Source organism: Mustela erminea, chromosome 2 (assembly GCF_009829155.1).
Source record: "Mustela erminea isolate mMusErm1 chromosome 2, mMusErm1.Pri, whole genome shotgun sequence".
Lineage (NCBI taxonomy): Eukaryota > Metazoa > Chordata > Mammalia > Carnivora > Mustelidae > Mustela > Mustela erminea.
In genome coordinates, this window is record NC_045615.1 from 116,510,256 (window position 1) to 116,523,307 (window position 13,052).

Consider the following 13,052-nt stretch of genomic DNA (forward strand, 5'->3'; position numbering starts at 1 on the left):
AGAATCAGGGAGAGAATCAAATCTTGACTCTGCTGCTCTATATAAGGTAAAACAGTATTTTTCACCTATTTTCTCACCTAAAAATTGTAATATTAGACCAACTTTAGAGGAATCATGTTATGGGATGAATTATGTCATCCCCAAAATTCATATGTTGAAGTACTAATTCTTAGGACCTTACGATGTGACTGTATTTTGAACTTAATAACTTCAATGGTGATTCACAGATCTGTACCCCTGGGGCTAATAATACATTATATGTAAATAAATTTTTTTTTTAAAAATGAGGACATATGGAGAGCCCTAATGCAATATGACTTATGTCCTTATAAAAAGAGGAGAATTGGATACAGAGCAACATAGAGGAAAGATCATGTGAAGACAGAGAGAGAAGATGGCCATCTCTAAGCAAAGGAGAGATGCCTCAGAATGAAATCAACCCTGCAGACACCTTGATCTCAAACTTCTAGCCTCCACAACTGTGAGAAAGTAAATTTCTCTTATGTAAGCCAGCCAGTTTTTGTCATGGCAGCACTGGTAAAATAATACAGATTGTTCTGAGTCTTCAGTGTCATCAGATACAATGGGTGCTCAGCAAAGCACAGGCCTTCAGAGAATATTAGTCGCCATTCTCCCTACTCTATAGATGCACAAACAGAAACAGATCAATTAAGATGAGTTGCCTAAAGGTGATATAATAAATGACAAAGGAGGAAGTCACCTTCCAAAATTCAGAAACCCAGACTCCCAGTGTATGCCTGGTGTACTGCCTCCCCCTACAAGAAATGGGAGTACAGTGGGCATAGGAAATCACATCAAACAAATGGCCTACATGATATTCCTGGCTTCTGGCCAAGGGGAGATTCATATCAACATTTCTAACCCACAAACAAGGGATAAGCTGGAGATGACTGTGTGCAAGCAGCTTTTTCAAAGTCTGTTCTCCAAAGTACTATCCAAACAATCAAGCAATGTCCAGCCCAACCCTCCTATATAGAGACAAAACTACCTGACAATTTTATGATGAAAAATAACCCACTTCTAACCATGACCCTCAAAAAGAAGATCCAATATGATTGTGGAAACGTTTTCAGTCATATTCATAATTAGGTTGTCATGAATGCATGTGAAGAGCTTCATGCCAAAGAGAAAACCAGGGCACCAGGAGGCCAGGGATAGTGTGGAAGTCAAGACTCTGAATATATAAATGCCCACCCCTCTGGACTGAGCACTCTCCAGATTAAACCAGCTACAAGATATCTGAAAGTTAGAATAACAAGTACACTGCCAGGTTGGCAGTTAAGCTACCGTAAGACAGGGCCACCAAGTCATGTGTGCCCCCTTTTAATCCTCCCTGAAAGTCAGGTGATTCACCTGCACCTGAGAAACATGCACACCCACCCACAGCCTGATCTAATTTGGTTTCTCTAGTAAAGTCAGATCTCTCTCAACCTCCAATTCTTGGCATTTCTAAGAACCAAAACCAAAGGTACAATTGGATGCCATCCAATTGCAGTGAAATTAGAAGCTGCCTTAGATACACCAGGGTATACAGAACAGGGACTTGTTTACTCAACATATAAGTTAAGGTCAACAAGGGAAGGAATGCTTCCTGTTCACAAATCCTTTAGGGCTGTTTGTTTTGGGGCCTCTAGTTTGTTCCTGGTGAAATTCCAAAGTATGTGCCTGGGAATAACCAGCTCGGTCACATGAAATGCATTCTCTTTTGCAAATAGCTTTGGTCTTAACATGCCTACCAGGATTCGGGTCCTGCTTGTTCTTTTTAAAAAGAAAAAGGATAGAATTGTGCCTCTTCTCACAAAGGCAAAGTCCTCTGGCCATGAAAATGGTCAGCTCTTCCTTTAGACTACCAACTCAATTCCACTGGAAACATCAGGAGACATCCACCTGAATGCAAAGGTCCTAGTGTGTGCATATGAATACATTTCACCCTGTCTGCAAACACAGCAGGGACTGTCTATTAAGGAAGAGTATTGATTTACAGACTTGCTCCTTTAACCTACAAGACACTCTGTGGCCTCTATCCAGCACCTCTTTTAACTTCTGTGTTTTGGGCCATATATTGTGATCTACCGAGGGGAGCTTGTTTCCATTAGTAACGTCTCCTTGTAAACTCTGTGGGGTTTTCCAGGGCAGTTTTTCTTCCTTTGAATCGATGGTGGATGTGAAGTGGGTTAAGCTATTTCAAAAGAAGCAAGTCACTAAGTTGTTTTTCTCCACCAGCAAAAACTTTTAATTACATATGTTTACTAGTGAATTTTTGCTAAATGGTTATTTTAAAAAAACCAACTGACATTAATGACTCTAAGTGTGAAATACACAGATTGCTTAAGTAAACATTGCTTTCTTTTTAACAGAGTGTAAGTGGAGAAAAAAACATACTTTTGCTCTTCATTGATGAAATACTGTCTAAATTATCTCATTTAGTGAGAAACAAAATCCCAACATGAAGGTCATTCCTGTCTTCCAGACTTGTTTCTTGTAGCCTCAGGGATACCTGAGAATTCTCAACAGTGCATGATAGGACCTTTTGGATCTTCTACCTGAGGGTACACTTCCTTCTTTCCCACATATTGATAAGCATTTAAGTATAAGCATCAGGCAAACTGCACACTCAGTAACTCACAAGAGAAGTGCTCATTTGTGAGCTTTAAATACTGGAACTGAGCACACCAAAAAGGAGGTCTGTAAAACTGGTCCATTACAGCTCAATTATCCACAGGATTAAACCTTAAAGGCAAAAATCTCTGAAACAAGTTCATCTGAAAACCCAACTGGAAGCCTTTCCAAAAAACAAACACACAAACAAAACAGTCTTGCTCTTTCCCCATAGAAAATGGAGAAGAGCTCAGGTATCTCCAGGTAACAAACAGAGGGAGGCCCATCTTCTGCCCTGCTACTCCAGAGGTCATGTGGAGAGCATCACTCAGTCAGGAGCCAAAAACTGCCCGCGATGCCTGTCTGCCATCTGGCTGTGTGAGACACTAGACCACAAAGGCATGGGGGAGAGAATGATTTGCCCTCAGCATGGCACCAAGGATAAACACAAGGCATGTCATCTTCAAATGCAAAGGACATGCTCAGAGATAAAGGTGGGGACAGGTACAGATAAACCTGACTCACATTTGGGAAGGCATCCATCTTGGGTCACCTATCTGATCACGGGCCCTGTAATCACATTGCCTTGAAACAGGAACAAGGAATTTCTTTTGTTCAGAACAATGCCAGGGATCTGTGACTTCGTGGCCAGATCATTGGACAATACTATACTGAAACTTTCTGAAAATAGCACACTCCTCAAACGTCTGTATTGCCAGAAGAGGACTGAGACAATACATTCTGCCCTCAACTTGGTCACACACCATTAAAGGTTCTAGAGATTCCTAAAATAAATGCCAAGACCCTGTTGTAAGGGAAGCTGGATTATATGCCAATGGCCTAAAAATAGGATTCTGCTGACAAAAAAAGGAGACAAAGAAAGGTGAATCTCTTTCTTTGTGGTCACATACCTGAGAGAAGCATGACTTAGAAGGATTATTTCAAAACCACAGTTCCTGATGAACTTACTTATCCTCAAAACCACTGAGACATCAGTTCTTTCAGAAAACTAGGAGACACTGTTCCCTTCCCACCCAGAACCTCCCAAAAGAAAACAAAGATAGAGTCCCATCTAAAGATGATAGAGGGTGATCTTGGCAACACAGCCATCTGCTTTTAACTCCTCTGAACCATCTTGAATAATTCACCATATAACAGAAGGACTGATAGGAGTTGGGAGAACTCTAGGAAAGACTGATCATTAACTGCAGGTTTCACAGCCATCAGAGGCACCAGGAGATACAGAGCCAGGATCCTCTAAGCAATGAGTTAGGGAGAGAAATAGGGAAACCAGAAGCGGGCAAAATCCTTCACTCCAGAAGAACTGCTACAGAACACTGACAAAATGCTTTCTATAAGTCACAAGATGATGGGCACATTGAAGGGGCACAAAGAACAAGACAATGGCCAACTGACCTCAGAGTCCACATATTCAGTCCCCTGCTTATCCTGAGTTTGCCCATCCCTCAGGGAATGCCTTACAAGAAGCATCTACACAGATGTCACAGGCAGCTGTGAAGTCCATCTAACACCTTCAGTGTTGACCTTGTGCTCAAGAATTACTGGGCTGGTAGAGCTTGACCCCAGATCTGGGGCTTACTAACTGACTATGCCAAATTACACTTTTCTCAGAGGAACCAGCAGAGATTCCAAGCAAAGTGGCTAGAGGTAGAGAATATGGAATCCAAAGAATTACTTTATCAAGCAAAAGCAGGAGGGCCTGGGGAAAATGGGGCATGTTTTCCCCCTTTCAATGCAGACTTTCTTACTACTAGCTTTCATCTCGAAATGACCACCGAGGCATCGAAAATTCAAATGAGAAACAGGCTGGTGAAGGAAAGTCACTTGTTTTTATGGCATATCTTACTTGCTTGGAGGCAAAATCTGTTGCTGCATTTGGACTCCTGAGAGAACGGGCTGCATCTCTTGCTTCAGGATCTAAAGATGTGCCCATCTGAAGCAAAGAAAGAAACATTCAGTTTCCTTCAGTGAAAAATAAGACACCACAGGTCGACAGTCTCTATGACAGCTACCAGGAAAAGAGACCATGCTTCTAATCAGGACACAAAATCTGCTCCCAAACAGTGGCTCAGAAACCAGGGCATCATGCTAAAAACGATCACCCATAAAACCAATTTATGGCCTTTCCCAGCGGAGCACAAAGAACTCTTTCACATTCCTATTATTCTAACATAAGAGAGTCAGCATGTAGCATTACATTCACTCAACAAATTAAATCATCATGGCCCACACAGTCCCACTACCTAAAGTGGATGGTGTTGAAGAATAGTTCATTCGGCAAAGATTGACTGTGACCAACCCCAGTAAAGTATTCTAGGTACTGTTCCAGGTACTGGGGAGGCAGCAAGGAGGAAAACAGACAGTCTCCCCTGCCCTCGTGGAGCTTACACTTCAGGGGGGGTAAAAATGGAGCACTAATTTATAGGTTACATCAGACAGTGATAAGTACTATGGAGAAAAAGCAGGAAAGAGAGAAAGAAGAATGCTACAATAGCATTTTAAAAGAGGGAGGAGAGACAGTCACACAAAGTGATAGTTGAACAAGACTTAAAGAATATAAGGTCATTGGTCATGTGGGTATCCAAAGGAAGAGCTTTCCAGACAGAGGAAGTAGTATGTGCAAAGGCCATGAGGCTAGAGCATGCCTGCGATGGCCCAGGAACGGCAAAGTGACCATGGTGACTGTAGTAAAGTATTAGTGTTCTTAGTAATAACACAGGGGAGTGAAACAGAGTATTACAGGAGGAAAAAGGCAAGCAAGAAAATTGTCAGCATAGGATGACTTGGTTTATTTAAAAGTAGAGGTAAAATATGTATGTTTTAAAAATAGGAGAGAATTGGGATGGCTTGAGTGACTTAATAGGTGAAGGGTCAGCTCTTGGTTTCGGCTCAGGTCATGATCTTGTGGCTGTGAGATCAAGCCCTGTGTTGGACTCTGTGCTCAATGTGGAGTCTGCTTCAGATTTTCTCTCCCTCTCCCTTGTACTCTCTCTTTCTCCCTCTCTTTCTCAAATAAATAAATAAAATCTTTAAAGGAAATAGGAGAGATTATACCAAAATTATTAACAGTAGTTATCTGGTGGGGGGGGATAATTATGAAATTAAGAGAGTAGTCTTTGTTCTCTTCAATTCCTTCAATTGTCTGTTTAGCAAATATTTATAGTAAATATTTGGTACTGCTGCATACCAGATTCTGGGCAGGTAATGGTGAATAAACAGATTCTGGTGCTGTGTACCAGATTCTGGGAAGGTAATGGTGAATAAACAGAGGCTTTTCCCTTCAGAGCTGGTATTTTAATAGGAGAGAGGGATGGTCTAAATAACTAGAAATAGGCAAAAAGCTAAAACAAGTTGTCAACACGTGCTGGGAGAAAATGGTGAGGGCAGGTCCCAGTGAGGAAATGACTGAAGCTGAGCCCAAAAGGATCAAAAAGAGCTGATCATGCAAGAGTAACTGGAAGTTCTTTCTAAATGGGGGACTGGGATATGCAAAAGCCCTATGGCACGAAAGAGACCTATTTGAGCAACTAAAATAAAGGTATAGTAAACGTGGAAATGTAAATTAGAATAGCATGAGATGGTGTGACTATGAATAACTTGTGTGTGTGTGTGTGTGTTATATATATATTTACAAAATATATATATTATAATGTGTGTATATATATAATGTATATGTATAAACATGTCTCCCACTTTTTGAAAGCTCATGACAAGCCACTTCATTTTTTTGTTTGAAATATTCAAAATATACTCTTTTTCCATTTTTTAAAATTTTTTTAAAATTTAATCTCTACACCCTTACATGGGGCTCAAACTCACAACCCCGAGATCAAGGGTTGCACACTCTACTGACTGAGCCAGGTGGCCTGTCACTTCATTTTTACAAAAGACCCACATCAGTACCTGTTTTCACTAACTGAAAGAAATCCAAAGAGGGTTTTTGGTTTTACAAAAACATGTGAAAAGCACAAATAGCTGTCAGTCTTGGTTTTATCCCAGCCTAGCCATAATAGAGGCAGCACAGACCCCAAACAGTGAGAAGGGCACCACCCAGCTCCTTCCCCAGGCATAGCACTCAACATCTCAGCATCAAACCACCATGGCTTTGAACTGTGTCTGTGAGCATCTGTGCTTTATCTCCATTTATTTTGTACATCCATCAGCAAGTGTCCTGAGGTACCAGAAAAGCCTAAGAGAGGTTATTTTGGGGGGTTTGGGAATGCTCAGAATTTTTTCCATATAAATTTATGTTAATTGCTTTTTTGCATCATTTTGGCTTACAAAAGGTTTCATAGGAACGCTCTGTTTTGGGATAGTAGGGGAAACCTGTGTATTTAGTCTTACATGGTTATATGACTATGCCAAGTTTTGTGATCAGTTATTCATTTAACAAGCATTTGTGGAACATCTATTATACATAAGCAACTGTGCTAGAGATAAGGTTGTAAATAAAACAGAGATGGTCCCTGCTCTTAGGAAGACTTAAGTCAAATCGGAGGTAAAGCCAGGATCTCAGAATTCCCACTTGGCATTACAGCATATTGGGGAAGAGCCAGTGATGAATTTCAGGAACCTGGCAGTCTTACTCCAAGTATGCCACAAACTTGAAGCAAAAAATAGCAACTAAACTGGTTTTCTTTAGCATGCTTTTGACTGAAGGAGTATATGTGCCTTTCTCTTATTCACATTCATGTTCACGTTCAACCAGCCCTGTTGACCACATGTTCTATGCTGACACTGTGCTAAGAGGGAAAGGTATAGAGGTGGAGGAAAGTTTCCCCTGAAGGAGCTACGAGCCGATTTGATGAGATAGACAAGCAAACAATCATAGTGTACAGAGCATCCCGCAAAAGTGTCTGCATGCACATTCAGTCTCGTGATGATTAACATGCATTTTAGCAAATAGGATGGACAGATGTTAACTGTTTTGACTACCTCAAAATCACAAATGTTCAAAAGCCCTCACCAGTGCCAGCACACATGAGTATGACGTTAACCTTCACAAGGGTGTTTATTATCATCAAGATACCCAGTGTCCTAACACTCTGATGGAGGTATACACGGGTCTGTGATTAAGGGGCAGGGAAAGGGGGGCACCTGGATGGCTCAGCTGGTTAAATGTCTGCCTTCACCTCAGGTCATGATCCCCGAGTCCTGGGATCAATTCCCATTCCAGGGAAAGATCTGCTTTAGTCCTTTAAGGGTAGCTTACCAGGGGACGCGATGCTAGAGCTGAGTTTTAAAAGGAAGCAGGAGTTCAATGGCACCTTGGAGTTTCCACACAGATTTGCAAATCCCTCAGGGACCCTTCTCCACACAGACACTGGTCATAGGTGTAGACAAGGGGACCATACTCCCATCATTGGAGAACTGCATGGAAGAGGGACCGCCATGCAGAATAGGAGCTCCAAGAAATGGGCACCTGCTTCTCTTCTCAGCCCCACCAACCTGTGTCCCTGTCTCCTTCACCTCCACCTTCTCCCTTTCTCTCTGTCCTCCTTTGAACCTTTCTTGTCAACTCATCCAGACATTAGAAGAGCAGAGCCAGCACCCCCACGAAATGGATGCGCTGTTCAAATAAACGTTGGCTCTCCTCTGATGTTGACATTTGGCAAAATAACCCAAGTGCTATTTCACATCTCAGCCAGGGGTGTGTGTATGTTTACTTTCAAGTTCTGTGAGGGCAATAAACATGTTTCAGGTCTTCCTTTTACTTCTAGTCTCTGCATCCTTGAAAGACAGGAATAATTAATAACTTGTATAACTCCACATTTTTCTACCCTTTCAGGTCTGTTTTGTGTAAAAGCAAGTGTTTGTTTGATCTCAGAGTCCTGGGATCGAGTCCCTCATTGGGCTCTCTGCTCAGGCTCAGTGGGCAATCTCCTTCTCCCTCCCACTCTCCCTCGCTCTGTCTCAAATAAATAAATAAATTCTTTAAAAATATACACACGCATGCCAAGCACAGACCTAAGCACTTTACAAGTATTTATACACTTAACCCCCACAACTCCTCTGTTACTGGCTCCAGTTTACAGAGGAAGAAAGAGATGAAGTGCCTCACCCACCTCACTCACTGGCTGAGTCCCTCAGCCAGTACCAGCAGCCACGACCAGCCAGCCTGGCTCCAAAGTCACCTGTGCTCATGACAACACAGTATCCTTTGTTCCACCCTGCGTGGTAGGTAAGTCAGCTTTTATCATCTCCACCAACACAGCATGGCACAAAGATTCAGCCAGTCTAAGTGTTTCTTGTCATGGTCACACCCTCAGATCCTGAACCCACTTCCCTGAACCCTCCGCCCATTCTTTTCTATAAAATTCTGGTGTTCTGAAGGGATTTATGACCCGAATGACAGATGCCACCATGGAAAAGCCAAAATCTGTTCCTCCCAGCTTTGGAAATCCCATTTGTGGGAGAGGAGATGTTAAAATCTCAAGTCACTCACGGAAAACCAAAATAATACCACATTCTTCTTAGATTTCTAAACACCCAGTATGAGATGGCGAGAGACAGGAGGATAATTCCAGATGCATAACGAACAAATAGCAAATTTAATAGTGTGGGCCTTGTTTATACTTCTGCCATCAACTTTAATGATGAGCCTATTTATGCTAAACTTCACTACATTATCGGAGTCATTAGTGCCTGTAAGTGAGTGATAATGTGCTTGAAACTTCCACAAGGACATGTAGCTTTCTCCAAGCCTTACATTTCAATGTTGAGAGACGCAGGTCCAGAGAGTATATTTGTTCCTCTGCCTAGAACAATCATTTGGTATTATGCCTCAGAAAGCAGCTTAGATCCCAAACAAGTTGGAGAATGTGAGTTAAAGAGAATTAAATAGACTTGTTTCACCTCAAATCTCTAACATGGTAGAAGGTGTTAATGTGTCCTCTGAATCTCCAAGATGGTACTCGGTCTGTCAGATTTTCTGAGTACTGACCAAAGAAATTTTCTTCAAAAGAGGACTCTCTAGTTATTAGTCTGTTAAAACACTAGGTGTAATAAATGTTGAATCAAAAAAAAAAAAAAAAACCCCTAGAGCAAAAGCCAATATTTGAATCATGATAAAGCATAAACAGAATACGCATTGGCTTATCACTTAGCATTAGCCATTGTAGGCATGGGCTGAGCAAAGGGGTCCATAAGTACTCCTGAGGATTTATGTGTTAATGAGAAGGCACATTTCTGCAAATGTGAAGTCCTAACTGAAGTGCTTGAAAAGTTAGAATCAAAGCTTCAACAAGGAACCTCAAAGACTGCATGAGTGTTTCCCCTCCATCAATGCAAGCCAGAAATTTTTATAACCTCAAGTATCCCTACACGTGGGACCACAGTTTCCTCTGCCCACTGCCTAGGGAAGCCCAGCATCATTAGATCCTAAAAAGAGGTACATATTAAAAACTTCAACCAGCATCAGCATTTTTCCCAATGTTGAACCACATTATTAGGACACAAGCTACATGCAGGCTAAATTAGGCCCAAAAAATAAAATCAGTACAATGACCAATGCTGCACCTTAGCAGAGCTCTGAATGGAGCTAGTAGAAATGGAGCAGAGAGGCGTGCTCCTCTAACAGATCTCAGCATCTTCTGACAGTGTCCTCTTATCAGAAAAGACTTCCCCTGACCATCTTGTCTGAAAAAGCACCCACAGTGACTCTTCAGCCCATTCCCTCCCCCACCGTGGCTTTCTATTACACTATTGTCTAATGGTATCTTATTATTTTTCTTTCATATTGCCTATCTGCTCCTGACTAGAATAAAAGCTCCATGAACTCAGGGAAAAATCCATCACATTTATTACCATACCTCCTCCCTGCCCACCTGGAACAATGCTTATCACAGAGTAACTACACAATAAATACTTGCTGAGCCCTGAATGAGTGTTCCACATTTGGGAAACTTTGATTCAGGTAATAGATACCCTATGTTGGGTAGGGGAAGCCCTGAGTTTAATCTCCTGTGCTACCTTGACACAACTGTCAGTCCTCCTTATACTCCTACTTAACCCAGGGCAAGACCCCAACTTAACCCAGGGCAAGAGAATGAAGGGAAATAAGAAGTCTGGGGGAAAAAGACAGAGCTCTGCTACAGAGCATTACCTGTGTCCTTGGGCTCATATGCTAACCAGAAGGCCGGGCTCTTCAAGAAAGACTCAGCAGCAACTGTCTCTTAGCTTTCTATATCATAGTAGACAATTTCAATTATTTGTATCAGCACTCTAGGCACAAGGGGTATGTCAAAGCCTTTGAACATTTGAGAGGACACCTCTGTGTGACTTTGCTTATACAGGACATATGTAATGGCCATTTTGTGGCCTATCTGCCCACAGCCCCTTCTGAAGAAACTGAATAATTCAAACATCCTGGTGGGACCACCTACCCCTTACGCAATCTCATCCACAAGATCACAACTAGCCAACCCCTGAATGACCAGTGGCCAGTCAGCTCAAATTCTCCCAAGAGTCACAGAGACCATTATCCCTTGGCCATGGACCACAGAACTGTGAGGTCTTAACAAGTCAGGACATATAGCCATATTGGTCCATAAAGGAGCAGAAGGAAACCAAAGTACAATCAGCTGGAGAGAAGCAGGAAAGAGATGCTGTGTGGCTTCAGTAGTTAAGAAGCACAAGAAGCCAGGCCCCATCCTCTTGGAGACTGGAGAGATGCTGTCACTCCTAGAAGATGCCAGATTCCAACTTGCCCAAAGTCTCAGAAGTTTTCATTCCTGTATTAGTGAATCTGCCCCCCACAATCCCAAATATGCCCTCTTTACTTCAATTAGCCCATGTGGCTTTTCCTACTTCAAGACCGAATATACTCTTGGCTGGAATACCTACTTTAGGCCTAAAGCACATTGGCATTCATGACTGGCAGCTTGTTTTTTACTTGTGTTCTCAGGGCTAGCTACATAAATTCTGTTTCCCACCCTTCCTGTATGCCCCTTCTCATATCCTACCTGCTCTTTAAAGTCTTCTTTGAGCCCCACCAAAATGATCATCCCCCCACTTACAAAATCAGCCATAATCTCACACTCCATGTGACAGGCACTGAAATTCCTTCTCCTATGTGTTGAGAGCATCTACAGAGCATCTACCTTGTAGATGCTCAGAGACCAGAAGACATGGTCTCTGACCTGGAGGAACAACTATCAAGATGACAAGAAACTAACACATCAACATAAGTTGCAGCACAAAGTGTTAAGAACTAAACAGAGCAACAAATGGGCAGGGAGCCTTGAGATCTCCTGTGTTGGTTCAGGGTCAGAACTGGTACTTCCCTGTCTGTGATAAATCCTAAGTCCAAAAAGGCTATGTCAATGGGAAAAATTATTTGCTCACCATATCAAAGCTATAGGTTAATGTACAACACAGGAAAAAAATGTTCTTAGAAATGCTTCCATCATGCAGACATGGACATGATGAAAAATATTTACTCTTTATAAGCGAGGCCAGTCATAAACAGTAGCTGAGACAACCCATCAATGACATAGACTAAATGCTTCTCTAAATGCAGTGCAAACACATGTGCTTGATTTATCAGTCAAAACTGTTAACATGCTCAGTAACATCAAAGACTGCATTCAAATCATGCTGTGCCCAAATATTAATCTCTAGCTGGTTTTCCTTTTCACCATCCCCATTAAAATTATTACTTATTTTTAAATGGCGTGGGGAGAAGCACACTTGAATGAATGACAAAAAAAAATTGACAAAATACAAAGAGAATGCTCATAACTGCAAGGAGTTAAAGGATAAAATAGTTCTGATCAAGACTCTTCTATATGAATACAGTTATTATTAGCTCTATCTATCTTGCATGGTAAATCAAGAATAATGAAGATATGCCACCTGTATGTATTTCCATAATTCATTATTTCCTCCTAAAGCCAATATTTCTGAAAGACAAAGCAAAGATAAGCAGTATTAATGAGTTGTTGGATTTAGAAGTTTTAAAAAGATTTTAATATCTAGCATCTTTTATGACAATCTGCTAATAAAAAACTAAGTTGGCAGTAAAAAGACAGAACCTGTGTCTACAGAATTAAGCTAGAGTTCAAGCAACAAGGTCTATTGGGTTATCATTTTTGTTACTAATTTGCTCTGTTCATTTAAGGAATCGATTTATTGCCATTAAAGTCTTGGATATCATATATTTTACAATTTACACATATTTCCTGATGTGAATGAGCGATGCAGTTCATAAGTCCTCAGACCAGCTGTCCTCTGATCCTCTGATGGTCCAATGGCTGCACATGTTCTTAAAATGTGTTTGTAAGTAGAACAGAAGTGCCAGGATGCCTACCACTCAATAAACAAGAAAAAATACTGAGCCGTGTGGAAGCTTTATTCAGCAGTTATATGTATTTATAGATCCTCCCACAATAAGCCAGTTATGAAATAATAGA

General features: G+C 41.4%; 1 protein-coding gene across 2 annotated transcripts in view; it reads right to left on the minus strand.

Moving 5' to 3' along the window:
• PPARGC1A (PPARG coactivator 1 alpha) overlaps positions 1 to 13,052 on the minus strand; it is a 641,970-nt gene that overhangs the window by 339,909 nt on the left and 289,009 nt on the right. Inside the window, exon 1 of one of the 2 annotated variants that reach the window (XM_032333989.1) lies at positions 4,487 to 4,562. The exons of the other annotated variant lie outside the window; for it this stretch is intronic. The gene's annotated coding sequence lies outside the window, so the exon portion shown is untranslated. Of the gene's footprint in view, positions 1 to 4,486; positions 4,563 to 13,052 lie in introns of those variants that run through there. 2 annotated transcript variants of the gene reach the window in all.